Below are 14,033 nucleotides of genomic sequence, written 5' to 3' on the forward strand. Positions count from 1 at the left end.
CATGTCATACCTTCCCACCGTGAGACAGACGCAGTTCCGAGGGCAGAAACGAGAACATAAGCCGAGAGAGGAATCGTGTTAAGCTAGAAGGCCCTACGATAAGGGATGGACTGGACACCCACGTCGCCAGCTAACCACTAGGACCACACCACCCTCACGTTATAGCGTGAGACTTTTTCACGTCTCTGTTACATAAAGGACCACCCCCCCCAGCCCATGTTAAAAGCTACAGCCCTCCAGAAAAACAGTATAGATCTTAAGATAACACAAAAAGGGCCACTACCACCCGCAAGATTTAGCGTGAGACTTTTTCGCGTCTCTGTTACATTAGGACCACCCCCAGCCCATGTTAAAAGATAGAGCCCTCCAGAAGAACAGTATAGATCTTACGATAACACTTAAAGGACCACACCAGCTGCAGGTTTTAGCGAGAGACTTTTCGCGTCTCTGTTACGTTGCAAACTTTAAAAACATTGCCCCACCACGAAAAGTATAACGTTTCTCATTGAATAGACAGAATTTTTGTAGGCGGAGCTTAAGGTTAACATTGAGACCCAGATTGGTCAGATGCAAACACAGCCAGATAGTTTTTTTTTAAACCAACTTCGGTAAATTGTAGTGAGGAGAAGTTAAAGAGAGTTGTTTCCGAGACGGCGAGCTGGACGGAGCTGCGCCGGCCGCCGCCCCCTGACGAACACCGACAAGGTAATGAACGCACGTGATGCCGCATAACAGCGCATAAAGCTTCACTCAGAACTGCAGAAGTCTCATCTGTTACACCTCCTTTTTTGCGTAATACTAGTGTCGATCGTTAATTAAAACTCATGGTGTTCACATTTGCCACTTGGAGTAAAGATCTGAAACCCGATGATCTTTCTGTTATATAGTTATTGAGAAGCCACATCAGTCACTGTAATTTACGACAAGTTAGATAAGTAATTAAAGATAATTGAGGGTCACTGTAGACCATTTTGACAGTTTTCTCTTTTGTGAAACTTAATTTAAACCTAGATTATAGACGTGATATGGCATAGATCATCCTTCGATCCATTGTAGAACTTGGAAACCCACTCAGGGAATATTCGTTCACTTTTTTGTTGAACGCAGTTGGTTTTTACCATCCTGTATTGAAACATTTCCTTTTATCAATAGTGCATTTTATAAACAATGATTTGTGAGTAGAATAAAATTTCCAATGGTAAACTTAACTGTTTTTTCGACGTTATTTTACTAGCTCACTAAAAACAGGAAAACCTTGAACCCCTACCACTAAATTTATTTAGTATTAAGATTCTTTTACAGGGAGTGCAGTGGAGCTGACGCTGAGATCATTAAGTATTTGGTTATGTCATCGCTAGTCTCACTGAACCCTTCTGAATTCTACATGTCATGTGTGGTCTGGCGTCTCCTTACCAGCAACAGGTCCAAGGTTCAAACTAGTCAATTTCCTAAGAAACAAGCTCAGAGCGTCGTTGCGCGAAAGTGGTAGGGAGACACAATATAGAACAAACAGACACCATCATGAATGTTTAGAACTCACAAGTCGTAATAAGAGCGAGACCTCATAAAATAGCGTAGTCTTTAATGACCCTGCCCTCAGCTTCAAGAAGTCGATACTCCATTGTATCTTACGTTAAATCAAAATTAACCTTTGCGTATATTGTATGAGATCAAATACAAATGCGAGATTCTAGCAAACAGAGAGAAAGCTGAAATAGAGGAAAAAATAATTATAATTCACAACTTGAGAAGTCAAATTTAATCGTTCAAACAATAGATACATATCATCATCCATACGACACTGAATGCTGTTAGTTTAGATTACGCCATATACCGTAGTAACAAGTTCTATTGCATATGGAAATATTTTCTTCAGATACCAAACTCTGATTTCATTCATTTTCAGATGTACTAGGAAACACAAAAGTATTTACTTCTTACAGCTAAGTATTTAGTACTATGGACCATCCGAACAGGACTTGTAAGCCCAATGGCGCAGACCGGCTGCCGTGTCATCCTACATCTACATCTACATTTCTACTCCGTAAGCCACCCGACGGTGTGTGGCGGAGGGCACTTTACGTGCCACTGTCGTTACCTCCCTTTTCTGTTCAAGTCACTTATGGTTCGCGGGAAGAACGACTGTCTGAAAGCCTCCGTGCGCGCTCGAATCTCTCTAATTTTACATTCGTGATCTCCTCGGGAGGTTTAATTAGGGGGAAGCAATATATTCGATACCTCATCCAGAAACGCACCCTCTCGAAACCTGGCGAGCAAGCTTCACCGCGATGCAGAGCGCCTCTCTTGCAGAGTTTGCCACTTGAGTTTGCTAAACATCTCCCTAACGCTATCACGGTTGCCAAATAACCCTGTGGAGAAACGCGCCGCTCTTCTTTGGATCTTCTCTATCTCCTCCGTCAACCCGATCTGGTACGGATCCCACACTGATGAGCAATACTCAAGTACTGGTCGAACGAGTGTTTTGTAAGCCACCTCCTTTGTTGATAGACTACATTTTCTAAGGACTTTCCCAATGAATCTCAACCTGGTAGCCGCCTTACCCACAATTAATTTTACATACTCCCAGATATTTTACAGAAGTAACTGTTACCAGTGTTTGTTCCGCTATCATATAATCATACAATAAAGGATCATTCTTTGTATGTATTCTCAATACATTACATTTGTCTATGTTAAGGGTCAGTTGCCACTCCCTGCACCAAGTGCCTATCCGCTGCAGATCTTCCTGCATTTCGCTACAATTTTCTAATGCTGCACCTTCTCTGTATACTACAGCATCTTCCGCGAAAAGCTGCATGGAACTTCCGACACTATCTACTAGGTCATTTATATATTTTGAGAAAAGCAATGGTCCCATAATACTCCCCTGTGGCACGCCAGAGCTTACTTTAACGTCTGTAGACGTCTCCATTGAGACCAACATGCTGTTTTCTATTTGCTAAAAAGTCTTCAATCCAGCCACACAGCTGGTCTGATATTCCGTAGGCTCTTACTCTGTTTGTCAGGCGACAGTGCGGAACTGTATCGAACGCATTCCGGAAGTCAAGGAAAATAGCATCTACCTGGGAGCCTGTAATATTTTCTGGGTCTCATGAACAAATAAAGCGAGTTGGGTCTCACACGATCGCTGTTTCCGGGATCCATGTTGATTCCTACAGAGTAGATTCTGGGTTTCCAAAAACGAAATGATACTCGAGCAAACAACATGTTCTAAAATTCTACAACAGATCGACGTCAGAGATATAGGTCTATAGGTTTGCGCATCTGCTCGACGACCCTTGTTGAAGACTGGGACTATCTTTGCTCTTATCCAATCATTTGGAACCTTCCGTTTCTCTAGAGACTTGCGGTACACGGCTGTTAGAAGGGGGGGGGGGGCAAGTTCTTTCGCGTACTCTGTGTAGAATCGAATTGGTATCCCGTCAGGTCCAGTGGACGTAGCTCTATTAAGTGATTCCAGTTGCTTTTTTATTCCTTGGCCACTTATTTCGATGTCAGCCATTTTTTTTATTTTTATTTTTTTTTTGTGCGAGGATTTAGAGAATGAACTGCAGCGCGGTCTTCCTCTGTGAAACAGCTTTGGAGAAAGGTGTGTAGTATTTCAGCTTTACGCGTGTCTTCCTCTGTTTCAATGCCATCATAGTCTCGGAGTGTCTGTATATGCTGTTTCGAGCTTTGATGAAAAAAAAAAAATATTTTTATTATGTAAAAAATGAAAATGGATGAAAAAATGAAAATGAAATGGCTTTAAATATTAATGTTATTTACTATTTCAGTACGAACTTTGTTGTAGAACCCATTATTTACGTGTGGTAATAAAAATTGATTTAGACCGAATTAAGCACATTTAAAATTATGTGAACCTTAGCAACCCTCTCATGCTGATAAATTCAAACTAACTGATTAATAAAATTTATTTGAAACTTGTTTAAACTAAAGTTTTTTACGTATTTCGGCCTTGGCACACATTTTCTAGATGCAGTGGGTTTTTAAATATTTACTGAATTCTTCCGGGCGTTAGCTATGGAACACAAGACTGTCTCTGTTAGCATAAAATGGTTAAATATTGCCAAGCCGACCTGAACGTTTAATAATCATTGACAAAACACACTTCACTATACGTTTAAGCTATTTGCTTTGGAAATGGAAAGAATCAACAGATTAACAACTTCAACGTTAATTATCCGCCTATGAATGCACAAATGTAAAACCAGTAATAAATTCAGTCAGCCTCAGGATCGCTGAAAAAGAAAAATATTTCGTAATTCACTGCTAATTTTACCTGCTCCCGATTTACGGGTATGGTTAATTTTATAGCGGAACAATTTTTTAAATGTGCCGCCGCTGCAAATCGTTCGGTCGCTGCGCAGCCCAGCAACACCAACGATAATCGCTAAAAGTTCTGAAAATTCTTTAAAGAAATATTATGGATGACATGGGCAAGCTAATTTACATTAGTAATACACAATTTTGATAAATCATAATGTATTTAGACCATAACAATAATCAAAATTACACACCTTGATAATTTCACCTCTAATGGCGGCTAAAGATAGATACAGACAAAACGAAATCTACTCATTCATATAATGCTACGTCAGAGGTTCCTCTCTTTCTCAGCTCTAGAGGAAGAAGACAAAGAATACACATTATGTAGCGCTTTTTATACTACTGCTGATTTTGAATATCTCTTTGTAATCTTACAACATTATTTTCATCTGTGGCTATATTTTACATTTTTTCATCGCAGATATTAACATATTTCGTAATTACATTATGAGTATAGAAATATTACAATCGTAAATACATCGAGAATATTATTACAGAAAATATTACAATAATAACCAACGTCCTTTACACAAAATTAAATAACAATTTTTGGTAAACAATTACAGTACATACGAATTGCTTCATAGCGGCGTACATAGTACAATTAAATGTTATTTAATTTTATTAATAGTGTGTGTGTGTGCTGCCAGGGAACGTTACAGAGCCACTTACTGATTTAACGTAAGACCAGAACTTCCTAGGATTTTCTGTCAAGTGGGTACATAGAATTTTACTTTCGAATTCACTGAACGCTTCACGCATAGCCCTCCTTATGCTAACTTTGACACAGTTTAGTTTCTGTTTGTCTGAGAGGTTTTGGCTGCGTTTAAACTTGGAGTGAAGCTGTCTTTGCTTTCGCAGTAGTTTCCTAACTTTGTTGTTGAACCACGGTGGATTTTTTCCCGTTCCTCACAGTTTTACTCGGCACGTACCTGTCTAAAAGTCATTTTACAATTGCCTTGAACTTTTTCCATAAACATTGTCAGTGTCGGAACAGAAATTCTCGTTTTGATCTGTTAGGTAGTCTGAAATCTGCCTACTATTACTCTTGCTAAACAGATAAACCTCCCTCCCTTTTTTTTATATTCCTATTAACTTCCATATTCAGGGATGCTGAAACGGCCTTATGATCACTGATTCCCTGTTCTGCACTTACAAAGTCGAAAAGTTCGGGTCTGTTTGTTATCAGTAGGTCCAAGATGTTATCTTCACGAGTCTGTTCTCTGTTTCATTGCTCGAGGTAATTTTCGGATAGTGCACCCAGTATAATGTCACTCGATGCTCTGTCCCTACCACCCATCCTAAACATCTGAGTGCATCAGTCAATATCTGGTAAATTAAAATCTCCACCTAAGACCATAACACGCTGCGAAAATTTATGTGAAATGCATTCAAAATTTTCTCTCAGTTTTTCTGCCACTAATGCTGCTGAATCGGGAGGTCGGTAAAAGGAGCCAGTTATTAACCTAGCTTGGTTGTTGAGTGTAACCTCCACCCATAATAATTCACAGGAACTATCCACTTCTACTTCACTACAGGATAAACTACTACTAACAGCGACAAACACGCCACCACGGGTTGCATGCAATCTATCCTTTCTAAACACCGTCTGTGCCTTTGTAAAAATTTCGGCTGAATTTAATATGTGGCTTCAGCCCCTAGGCGTCACCGGTTGCGGATAGGAAGGGGCATCTGGTCAGCACACTGCTCCTCAGGTTTAGTTACTTTTCGTGAGTGGTGTTACTACTTTCCAGTCAAGTAGCTCCGCAATTTGACTCACAAGGGCCGATTGCACCACCATTGCTAACAGTAATCGGTAGACCCTTATGGGGTGACCTATGCAACTGCAAGTGCTAGGTAGCTTTGGCTTAATATGCTAGAATTGTTTCCATGAGAATGTTGTTCGCTTTAATTTTTTGGGTGATGATTTTTGTTCTTTTATATTTTTTATTAAGCTTGCTATTATATCTTTTGGTGTTATTAGAGTTCAAGGTACATTAACCCAATTTCGTTATGATGAATTAATATATTTAGCTTGAAAGAATTTTTTACCATTGTCTTTGAATTTTTTTAAATTTTTTTATTGGTTTAAAGATTTTATTGATTTCATTTATTTAGTGAAACTTTTTGGGAAAAGTTAATAGAAGGGTTTTATATTTTCAAAATATATGCTTTTCCTAAGCCAGGACCTTGTGACCACGGACCTACTGTCAACGTAAACCCGTTCAGGGATAGCAGCGTCACGTATCGAGGCATTACTGGTACTCAGAAACACGCTTGGTGCATATACTCGAAGTATCGGCGAGTGTGCTGTCCATGTGTAGAACGAGGAAAGCAGGCAATCTATCTGAGTTTGACCGAAGGCAGTGTTGGATGCCCTGGAGGTTCGCCATGAGCATACCTGAAACTGCAGGACTTGTCGGGTGTTAGATTACTGCTATGATGAGTGCGTTTAAAACGTGTCGAAACTTTGGGAAAACCATATCCTGGTGTCGTGGGGTTGGGCGGATGTCCCTCATTAAAGATGTCCGACATCGCAGGCTGGGCGGACTAGTAAAACAAGACGGGCATCGAAGTGTGGCGGCACTAACGTCAGACATTAATGCCAGGCAGAGTACAAGTGTGACTGAACACACAGTGACAGAACACACGATGTGTCTCCACAGTCGACCACCTTAGCTTGTGAAAATGTTAACACCACGACATCGTCAACTACGACAGAAATGGCTATGTGACCATCGACACTAGACGTTGACGGAGGGCTGCATGGTCTGAAGAACCCCGATACCTTCTGCCGATGAGAGGCCGCCAATCCGTCGTCTTACAGGGCAGAAGCTCATTGACACCTGTATTTCGGACGGAGACAAGCTGACGGCTACTCCATTACGCTCTGGCGAACATTCACATGGGCATCCATGAGTCCACTGGAGCTTGTGCAAGGCACCACGGCGGACAAGGGTGCAGTAAATTGATTATAGATCACGATTATGTTTGCTGATGGCAGTGGCGTTTTTCAGCAAGATAATGCGCCATATCACAAGAGTGTGATGGAATGCTTGGAGAAACACAGAGGGGAGTCCCAATTGATGTGCTAGTCCCCAAATCACCTGATCTGAACGCGATCGAACATATCTGGCATGTGGATGAACGTGGCGTCCGAGCTCATCGTCGTTCTCCTCGGAATTTACGGGAAATAGGCGAGATGTGTGTGCAGATGTGGTGGCAACTCCCTCCAGCGACCTACCAAGAACTCATTGCTTCTGCGCCTGACGCTGGATAAGACACTGAAGTAATGCACCTTAGAAATAAATGTGACTCGTTGCGTTATTCACTAACTACGTTATACACTGTCTAGTCACATTCATGTGACCAACTATTAAATACCTGAAACATTACCTTTTACAGCATGAATGTGCACGAAGAGAGTCAAACAGATATTCGAAGGTACCGACCCGTGCCGACTGCAGTACTGACCAGCTGCTCCAGATTTCACGGTTGACCCAGTCGAGGTGGTTCCAAAGATTCTTCATTGGGTTTCAATCCGGGGTGTTTGGCAGACAGAGGAGTACGGTAAACTCAATCTGGTGCACTGAGAACCACGAACATACACTGCGAGTTGTATGACATTTTGCATTGCCTTGTTGGTAGAAGCTGGAAGAATCCATCGTGCCGAGGAGAAACGAACTACATCTAGGAATGGACAAGGTGTCCAAGAATAGATGCATGCTTGTGTTGATCCAGTGACCTTCCAGAATGAAAACATCACCTAGGGAATACCTGGGCCTTTCCGACGATTGCTGCAGTGTGTTTGCTTTCAGACGTTTCACGTTGCACATGACCAGTACCATCTGTCTTATGCAAAGAAGACCTAATTTGTCTGGAAAGGTCATTATCGTAAATCAGTGGACGTCTATTTGCAGTATTGGCGTGAAAATTCCAGCCTTTGCCGCCGAATCAGGTGCCTACTGCCGAGGCAACTTTCGTTGAGAGGTCATTAAGGAGACAATGGTGGTAGCCCATTGGTTCACCTGGGCGGTCAGTTACTCAACAGTTGCATGTCTGTTCGCCCATGTACGCCCCTGAGCCGTCGTTTACCCCTGCCATCTAAGGCCCTTGCTGCACCACAGGATTCGCCAACGGTTTTCGTTAGGGTCATTTTGTCATACACGGTGTACTTGAACTATAGATGCACACGAACTGTTTAAAAACTTCCACCCTCGGTCCGAAAGCCTGCGATCGTGCGGTCAGGTACATCAGTGGCTGTCCGTGTTCGACATTGATTACATTGTATACCGCTTCCCACGGACATGCCTCATATACCCTCCACTGCTAGTCCTACCACCTGTATTCTGTGAGTTGTTATTGCGCATTGACGTCTAACATAGGCAGTGGTGACATTGATATCACCGAGCGAGGTGACGCAGTAGTTAGCACACTGGACTCGCATTCGGGAGGACGACGGTTCAATCCCGTCTCCGGCCATCCTGATTTAGGTTTTCCTTGATTTCCCTAAATCGCTTCAGGCAAATGTCGGGATGGTTCCTTTGAAAGGGCACGGCCGTTTTCCTTCCCAATCCTTCCCTAACCCGAGCTTGCGCTCCGTCTCTAATGACCTCGTTGTCGACGGGACGTTAAACACTAACCACCACCACCACCATTAATATCACCGGAATTTTTTGTTTATTTGAATTGGGAGAGAGGACCCAACAGCGAGGTCACCGGTCCCACCGCATTAGGAAATGATGATGAAGGAAGTCGGCCGTGCCCTTTCAAAGGAACCATCCCAGAATTTGCCTGAAGCGATTTAGGGAATTACGGAAAATCTAAATCAGGATGGCCGGACGCAGGTTTGAACCGGCGTCATCCCGAGTGCGAATCCAATTTGCTAACCACTGCACCAACTCGCTCGGTAATGTGACTGGACGGTATATTAATTAGCGTGTTCGTATACTACATGAAATACAATTTAGCTATAACGCACGTATAAGTGAATGGACTACGCCCCGTAATATTAAGTATCGATATGAATAACATTTACTCTCCAGCATTATTATATAAAGTTAGACGAGGCGCATGAATTAGTATGCAGATATACTGATCAACGAAGTACCAGTTCTATTCGCAAACCACGGAACGATCGTCAACAGCTCGTGGTCTAGTGGCTAGCGTTGCTGCCTCTGGATCATGGGGTTCCGGGATCGATTCCCGTTTGGGTTGGGGATTTTCTCCGCCTGGGGATTGGGTGTATGTGTTGTTCTCATCATGTCATCATCATCATCATCATTCGTGACAGTGAATAGATTGGACTGTGTAAAAAATTGTCCTGCGAAAAAAATAAGGCTTTGCTCGGGCGCTGATGACAGCACAGTTGAGCGCCCCACAGACCAAACATCATCATCATCATCGCAGAACGATCGGCCGCGAAATAGAAATATGAGTGAAAACCTAAACTGTTTTAACTTGCAACAATTAGCTATACATTCCAACTACTACTCTACATAGTCGCATCTGCGACTTAACGTCTGTTGTAGCATTGTATCAACTTCCTAATACCCTCGTCGTGTGCTACCTGTGCTTTCCGACAATTTACTACGATGGATTGTAGCTCGTTGCCTTTGCCGAAATTTTTTCACAGCCAGCGTTTCACGTGAACAGAGATGTAACTCAGAACAAGCCAAGTCCGGGCGGTATAGTGATCGATCCTACACTTTCCATCGAAAATGCTGCAGAAGCGTCCTGATTGCCCCTGCATTGTGCGGTCGACAGCTGTCATGAAGAAAGGAACGCATGACACATTATGCGGGATTGCATGAAATCAGGAGAAGTCTCCCGGCATGCGGCCATACTTGGTTGGAGGAGTATTTTCTAGGCATCCTTACGCGCTCTCCTTACGGTCAGAACTGAGAAGGGCGATATGACGCTACCTACGGGCAAAGTTTCATCAGATTTTTACTATGATTTCCACTTCGTGACCGGTAGTTCCTTACTGTCCGAATAGTTCTCGTATTGTTGCCAGTGCTCGGAGTGAGACCAGTGCTGGCTGCTGGCGTTTCAGGCACATGCCGCGGTAAGGGAAGCGTATAAGCAGAGCTGAGACGTAGTGACAAGATGGGAGATAAATGAGGAGATTCACTGACTTAAGCGACTGAAAAGAAAGGGCAGTTTGTTACAGCCAGCCACCTGCACACGAGCATGTAGAAAGAGGTGAAACTGGTCGGCTGTTCGCGTGCTGCGGTCGTGAGCTTGTGTGGAAAGTGGGGGAACGAGGGTGAAACCACGATTACACAAGGTGTTGTACGAAGGGCGGAGGTCTGCCCCTCGGTACAGCGGTATAGAGTATGTGTAGTAGACGTAACGACAGAGTAGAATGCTGATGCAGAGCACATATCTCGGTGCACATTGTTCCTCAGCGGACGACCCTACATGATGACCTAAGGTCTCTTCAATTGTGATCGCAATGGGCACGCGATCTTCTACATTGTACCGTGGATCAATTCAAACGTGTCGGATCAATTATGTTTGTTGTTACACCAGATCGCTGACCATGTCCGATGACGCCGCTGTCCTGGCGAACATACAGGGCTTGGGCAAAAATGAGGAAAAACAGCAATAAATGCATGCTTGAACATAAATGCACATGTTGTCATGCCTGAGCTTGTGCTGTCGTATTTGACCACGAACGGAGGAACGGCACCTGTGCAGTGTCCTCTAAACGTCACATGTGTCAATTGTGGCTAGAACTGTGTTGTTCGTAGTACTTAACAGCATTGTGTCGGAGATAAGTGAATTCGAACGCGTAAAAATTGTTGGTGCTCGTAAGGTAAGTGCTTCTGTAAGCAAGACAGCGAAGTGTTTGGTGTTTCAAGACGTACCATATAGAAGATTTATGGCGCATACAAGCAATGTGGAGAAACGACCTCTAGGCCAAATCACAGACGGAAGTGTGTGTTCAGTGAGCGTGACAGATGGTATGACTGTTACAAAAACTAGGACTGCAGAGCTCAATGGTACATTCGTGAATTCTGTTGGCACCAAAACAACACGAAGGAAGCTCCATAAGCAGGAAACGGGAGGCAGTAGCCATAAAACTTGGACTGTAGAGCAATGGATGAAAGTCTTTTGATCCGATTAGTCCTACTTCAAACTACTTCCAATTTCTGCCCGAATTTACGTCTTAAAAGTGAAATAAGGAGGGGGGTTCTCTGAATATTTGGGCAGCCGTATCGCAGTTTTTCACAGAGGTCATTGGTACTTTGCAAGGTCGAACTACTGCCAAAGATTATATGAATATTTTAGTTAATCAGGTCCCTCCTATGATATAACGTTTGCTCCTCCAGTGGTAATCACGAGTTGCACGCCGACATGGCACCTGTTCACAAAGTTAGCACGAGAATAAATGATCGAAATTCCGTTGACTACCACAGCACCATATCTCTATATTTTCATCCTTTGGTGAGAAGTTTCTACGATCTGAATCTACTACCGTTACGTTTACCTGAAACTGTACTATTTTACGGGAAGGATGGTATAAGATTCCCTCGAAAACAGTGAATATTACGTATTTATCCATTTGTAAACGACAGGCAACAGTTTAGAATGCCAACAGATTTCCTACACCGGATTATGAATGGTAATGTGCTGTGCTTTTGGTGTCTCCTTGTTTTTGTCCTCACTATACTTCAGAAAATCTACGAAACTGTCTTGTTGATTCCATGCCACGCAGATTCGCTGCGGTATTGCACATGAACCATTGCGTTATTAAACAGTTGGTCATAAAGTTTTTGTCTTCAGTGCATTCCCACATCTATACTACTGGCCATTAAAATTGCTGCACCACGAAGATGACGTGCTACAGATGCGAAATTTAACCGACAGGAACAAGATGCTGTGATATGCAAATGATTACGTTTTCAGAGCATTCAGACAAGGCTGGCGCCGGTAGCGACACCTACAACGTGATGACATGAGGCAAGTTTCCAACCGATTTCTCATACCCAAACAGCAGTTGACCGCCTTTGCCCGGTGAAACGTTGTTGTTATGTCTCGTGTAAGGACGAGAAATGCGTACCACCAGGTTTCCGACTTTGATAAAGGTAGGATTGTAGCCCATTGCGATTGCGGTTTATCGTATCGCGACATTGCTGCTCGCGTTGGTCGAGATCCAAAGACTGTTAGCAGAATGTGGAATCGATGGGTTCAGGAGGGTAACGCGGAACGCCGTACTGGATTCCAACGGCCTCGTACCACTAGCAGTGGAGATGACAGGAATTTTATCCGCATGACTGTAACGTATCGTGCAGCCACGTTTAGGTCCCTGAGTCAACAGATGGGGACGTTTGCAAGACAACAGCCATCTGCACAAATAGTTTGACGACATTTGCTGCAGCATGGACTATCAGCTCGGAGACCACGGCTGCCGTTACCCTTGACGCTGCATCACAGACAGGAGCGCCTGCGATGGTGTACTCAACGACGAACCTGGGTGCACGAATGGCAAAATGTCATTTTTCGGATGAATCCGGGTTCTGTTTACAGCATCATGATGGTCGCATCCGTGTTTGGCGACATCGCTGTGAACGTACATTGGAAACGTGTATTCGTCATCGCCATACTGGCGTATCACCCGGCGTGATGGTATGGGCGCCATTGGTTACTCGTCTCGGTCACCTCTTGTTCGCTTTGACGGCGCTTTGAACAGTGGATGTTACATTTCAGATGTGTTACGAACCGTGGCTCTACCCTTCATTCGGTCTCTGCGAAACCCTACATTTCAGCAAGAATATGCACGACCGCATTTGCAGGTCCTGTACGGGCCTTTCTGGATACAAAAAATGTTCGACTGCAGCTCTGGGCAGCACATTCTCCAGATCTCTCACCAATTGAAAACGTCTGGTCAATGCTGGCCGAGCAACTGGCTCGTTGCTATACGCCAGTCACTACTGTTGATGAACTGTGGTATCGTGATTAAGTTGCATTGTTGGCTGTACCTCTACACGCCATCCAAGCACTGTTTGACTCAATGCCCAGGCGTATCGAGGGCGTTACTATGGCGCGAGTTGGTTGTTCTGGGTACTGATTTCTCAGGATCTATGCACCCAAACTGCGTCAAAATTTAGTCACATGTCAGTTCTAGTATAATATATTTGCCCAATGAATACCCGTTTATCATCTGCATTTCTTCTTGGTGTAGCAATTTTAATGGCGAGTAGTGTATTACACAGTTTCAGCTCCTGCCCGCATGAAAAGAACCCTGTCTGTAACAGCAGCAGCCACTGCGTATGGTTCTACTACTGGACTTAATTGTGAGGCAGTTAAAAAAAAATCCACACCGCGTCTCTTGCTACTGCCATTGCACGGGCGCAGTCGCCTAGGAAAGAGCGCGAATCACGCCGTAAGAACCCAACGCAGGATGAGTGTGAGCGAAGCACGTGCGGAGAACATCACGTGCGCACCTGCGAGACAATAGTCGCACGCGCAGAGAGGTGGAAGATCCGGACGTGGGCTCCGGAGCCTTGGTGTGTGACGTATCGCCGCATCCGGGAGAGGAAGGAAGCTGCGACCTTTCACGCAGCGGGCACCAGTGACGTCATCACACGAGTCGACAGACCTTTCCGGAGGAGCGACCTCGTACCCGCGTCGTGTAGGAATCCTGCGGGAAGTGGGAGGCGCCGCTGGAGCAGTCG

This window comes from Schistocerca gregaria, chromosome 7 (genome assembly GCF_023897955.1).
Source record: "Schistocerca gregaria isolate iqSchGreg1 chromosome 7, iqSchGreg1.2, whole genome shotgun sequence".
Taxonomy (NCBI): Eukaryota; Metazoa; Arthropoda; class Insecta; order Orthoptera; family Acrididae; genus Schistocerca; species Schistocerca gregaria.